Source organism: Schistocerca piceifrons, unplaced genomic scaffold (genome assembly GCF_021461385.2).
Source record: "Schistocerca piceifrons isolate TAMUIC-IGC-003096 unplaced genomic scaffold, iqSchPice1.1 HiC_scaffold_612, whole genome shotgun sequence".
In the NCBI taxonomy this organism is placed as follows: domain Eukaryota; kingdom Metazoa; phylum Arthropoda; class Insecta; order Orthoptera; family Acrididae; genus Schistocerca; species Schistocerca piceifrons.
In genome coordinates, this window is record NW_025728853.1 from 22,501 (window position 1) to 27,500 (window position 5,000).

General features: G+C 54.2%; 1 non-coding gene across 1 annotated transcript in view; it reads right to left on the reverse strand.

Moving 5' to 3' along the window:
* LOC124762891 overlaps positions 1-1,376 on the reverse strand; it is a 1,909-nt gene extending 533 nt beyond the window's left edge. The window contains exon 1 of the ribosomal RNA XR_007012620.1: positions 1-1,376. This exon is cut by the window's left edge and continues 533 nt beyond it. This is a non-coding gene — a ribosomal RNA (small subunit ribosomal RNA).
* Between the last annotated feature and the right edge of the window lie 3,624 nt (positions 1,377-5,000).

Here is a 5,000-nt window from a genome sequence, read left to right on the forward strand (position 1 = left end):
CCATGCACCACCACCCACCGAATCAAGAAAGAGCTATCAATCTGTCAATCCTTCCGGTGTCCGGGCCTGGTGAGGTTTCCCGTGTTGAGTCAAATTAAGCCGCAGGCTCCACTCCTGGTGGTGCCCTTCCGTCAATTCCTTTAAGTTTCAGCTTTGCAACCATACTTCCCCCGGAACCCAAAAGCTTTGGTTTCCCGGAGGCTGCCCGCCGAGTCATCGGAGGAACTGCGGCGGATCGCTGGCTGGCATCGTTTATGGTTAGAACTAGGGCGGTATCTGATCGCCTTCGAACCTCTAACTTTCGTTCTTGATTAATGAAAACATACTTGGCAAATGCTTTCGCTTCTGTTCGTCTTGCGACGATCCAAGAATTTCACCTCTAACGTCGCAATACGAATGCCCCCGCCTGTCCCTATTAATCATTACCTCGGGTTCCGAAAACCAACAAAATAGAACCGAGGTCCTATTCCATTATTCCATGCACACAGTATTCAGGCGGGCTTGCCTGCTTTAAGCACTCTAATTTGTTCAAAGTAAACGTGCCGGCCCACCGAGACACTCAATAAAGAGCACCCTGGTAGGATTTCAACGGGGTCCGCCTCGGGACGCACGAGCACGCACGAGGCGGTCGCACGCCTTCAGCTCGCCCCACCGGCAGGACGTCCCACGATACATGCCAGTTAAACACCGACGGGCGGTGAACCAACAGCGTGGGACACAAATCCAACTACGAGCTTTTTAACCGCAACAACTTTAATATACGCTATTGGAGCTGGAATTACCGCGGCTGCTGGCACCAGACTTGCCCTCCAATAGATACTCGTTAAAGGATTTAAAGTGTACTCATTCCGATTACGGGGCCTCGGATGAGTCCCGTATCGTTATTTTTCGTCACTACCTCCCCGTGCCGGGAGTGGGTAATTTGCGCGCCTGCTGCCTTCCTTGGATGTGGTAGCCGTTTCTCAGGCTCCCTCTCCGGAATCGAACCCTGATTCCCCGTTACCCGTTACAACCATGGTAGGCGCAGAACCTACCATCGACAGTTGATAAGGCAGACATTTGAAAGATGCGTCGCCGGTACGAGGACCGTGCGATCAGCCCAAAGTTATTCAGAGTCACCAAGGCAAACGGACCGGACGAGCCGACCGATTGGTTTTGATCTAATAAAAGCGTCCCTTCCATCTCTGGTCGGGACTCTGTTTGCATGTATTAGCTCTAGAATTACCACAGTTATCCAAGTAACGTGGGTACGATCTAAGGAACCATAACTGATTTAATGAGCCATTCGCGGTTTCACCTTAATGCGGCTTGTACTGAGACATGCATGGCTTAATCTTTGAGACAAGCATATGACTACTGGCAGGATCAACCAGGGAGCTGCGTCAACTAGAGCTGAGCAGCCGGCCGCCCGGGAGTGTGTCCCGGGGGCCCGCGCGAACACGCAAGCGTCCGCTCAATCATTCTGCAAACAGGAGGAGGCTGAGCTCCCCTGCACAATACACCTCGAAACCCTCTCAGGTCCCGGCGGCGCGCAGCGCCGTCCCAAGTACTTGGTCGGGTTCGAGAGAGGCGCAATCGCCCGGAGTTAGGCGAGTAGACGCTTTCGGTGCGACCACCCGTGCTCCCAACTGAGCTTGCCGCTGCCGACAGAGGCCCGGGAGCGTGCTGTCGTGGCATTGCCGGCGGGAGACAACACGCGCCACCTACGGTGACCGGCAGCTCCAACGCCAGCGCCACAGAAGGACAAAAGCCCCACTTGGGTGCCGAAGCGAACTCTCCCAGCACAGCGCACGCGCCAACACATCCGCACAGCTGCGATACAAACCACCAGCGAGAACCGCTGGGGCGACCGAGCAGCAGACGGCGTCGCGGCGCCGAGCGCCGGGCGGCGGCGCATCCTCAACGCACACAGTCCTCAATCGGACCAGCACACTGAAGATGTCCACCGCGCTTCGCACCGGGCCCGCGAGGACCTACTTTGGCCGCACGGCGCCGCGCGCAGGGTGCGCCGGCGCGCAGCTGCGACGCCTGCCGCGTCCGTCGGCCGGCGCGCCTGCCACTGGCCGCCCCCACCAGCCGGCTGTAGCGCGTGCGCCCACGCACCGCGCGGCCAGCACGCCGGGAGGCGCCCCCTCACCGGCCGGGGACGGTCCCACCCAGCCACCGCCGCGTATCGCTTCACACCCAGATGCCGTTCAGTTTCGTCGGCATGGTGGGTATCGCTGGAACAACCGGTTAGTACCTCAACCTATCGTCGCCATCACCGATTCACCCCTAGCGAGAACAACCGCACCACAACAGGTTACCATTTGTTCATTTGCGTAACTTCACCAGAAAACGCAGGCGTCCATCGCCATTTGCAACTTCAACGATTATTGCATGCCTGTGTCAGGTGTCACGCCACACTACGTCTGCCCACATACACGCAACAAAATGTGCACGCCTAGACAATACGTGGAAGGTGGCCCCCGTACGTATGCGATGTCCATTGCTCGAACGACTGTCAACCGGCCTCTGTAGCATGTCGCAGATATGGAACGCGGTGCACCATGCCATCACGGTGTGTGAGGAGAGACGACTAGGTCCGAATACATCAACAGACAGCTCATGCTGATCGCCATCCACGGCGTCCGTTCCTCCCACACGTCTCTATGGCGTACCACACTGCAATCCAGCTCTCATAGGGAGACGACACGTAGCTGCGTGCACAATATTTGCACTGTATGGTCCGCCGTTTTTGGGCGCAGTCGTTGTGCGGTCACACATGTGCCACGATGTATCATTCAGTACATAAGGACGAATGTGCAGTACAGATTGTGGTTCACGCGTACGACATCAGCGGACAGTTGACACAGGCCGCACCACAACGTAGCCTGAGTACGTCGCATGCGAAGGGCATTGAACATGCAAACTTCTCACCAACCAGCTTGCGAAGGCAGGGGGCAAGGTGGGGACGTGGGGAGGGGCGGCATGTACGTCCTGCTGCCATCCACATTACAGTGTACAGCAGGAGCATGTGGAAAGTGAGCAAGACTTGCAAGGTGTTTAACATGAAGCGATACACAGGGGTGCGGGCAGTGCGAGTAGCGAACTATATTGCGAGGGTTGCGGGTGGGCAACACTACAGTAATTGAACGAGTCGTATAACAATTACAGAGCAGGTTTAGGCGACAACGTGGGTTACGTTAAGGCGACAACATGGGTTAGGTTAAGGCACAACATGGGTTAGGTTAAGGCACAACATGGGTTAGGTTAAGGCACAACATGGGTTAGGTTAAGGCACAACATGGGTTAGGTTAAGGCACAACATGGGTTAGGTTAAGGCACAACATGGGTTAGGTTAAGGCACAACATGGGTTAGGTTAAGGCACAACATGGGTTAGGTTGAGGCACAACATGGGTTAGGTTAAGGCACAACATGGGTTAGGTTGAGGCACAACATGGGTTAGGTTGAGGCACAACATGGGTTAGGTTGAGGCACAACATGGGTTAGGTTGAGGTACAACATGGGTTAGGTTAAGGTACAACATGGGTTAGGTTAAGGTACAACATGGGTTAGGTTAAGGTACAACATGGGTTAGGTTAAGGTACAACATGGGTTAGGTTAAGGTACAACATAGGTTAGGTTAAGGTACAACATAGGTTAGGTTAAGGTACAACATAGGTTAGGTTAAGGTACAACATAGGTTAGGTTAAGGTACAACATAGGTTAGGTTAAGGTACAACATAGGTTAGGTTAAGGTACAACATAGGTTAGGTTAAGGTACAACATAGGTTAGGTTAGGTTAGGTTAGGTTACACGTTGTTGTACGGAAAGGTGTAGGGGGGGGGGGGGGCGGGGGCGGCAGGTTCGTTGATAGTGATTATAGTAAGTGAATGCTTGTGACATGATCAGATTTGTCACGTCAGGATGCACCTTTGGCTTATTAGAGGCGGCGCTCCAATTCTATGCTTGTGTGAGACCTGTGTCTTTGACTCATGTCATTGTTTGTGCGCTGTGACAGGAGGTACTATTGTGATGTTGGGTGCACCGTTGTATAGGACATGTGTGGGTGTTGGTGCCTGGTCTGCGCAATGGTGGATGTCGAAAGGCTGGGATATTGTATTTTCCGCACGGACCTCCTGGTCTGGTTGTGATAGTGTGGATTGTGTAATGTGGCGGAGAAGATGCACTGGATGTTGTTCCATGCTGGTGCTTACATATTGTATGTGCGCCTGTTAGAAGCAGAGAGTGGTGCGTGATCAGAGTGTCTGGCTGACGTGTGGTTCCCATTTTGGGCAGACTCTTTCAGCATGTATACGGACAGTTGTGTATATTTGCTGTAGTTTGATGGCTCTGCATTGATTACTAATCAGCGCCGTGTGTACGGGTAATCTGGTTCCAGTCCAAAATGTTCCATCTGTGTACATTAGTGACAAAGACTCCCCCCATGCAGTGGGGCTCGGTCTGTTATAACTCTTCCGCGTAATATATTTGCCCCACGTTTTTGCGACTGCGAGTGCGAGTGCAACGCGCATGGGGACCGACATGCTGATGGCTCGGTATCGGACGCCGTACAGTGAGCAACGCGATCGCGTCTCTCGCTCGTAAGTGGTACAGGTCGCGGCTCATGTATACGGACAGCGGGAATGTCGCATATTGGAAATAACTCTTCATGAAACGCAAGTTATAGGGGTGGATTGCACTTTACGAGTGCGGGAAACGTCCGCCGTTCATCCGCTGGAGGTGCGAGTTTGGCGGTTGGGGTGGTGCACGAACGGGTGCGGGTGGCGTCATTGCCGGTCCACGGCTTCGTGCGGCAGAGCCACTGGAGATTGGGTGCTATGGTCGACAGAGGCTGCAGCCTTTGTGGGTGGCGTCGAAAGGCGGCCACTGTGGCGCCATCGCTGTCTTAGTCGGCTTGGCGTCTCATAGATGGCGGTAGCGTCGTTGCAGGAGGTCATGTTGCGGGAGACCTACAGATGGCGGTATGTTTTGTGGTGCGGACGTAGTGTTGTCA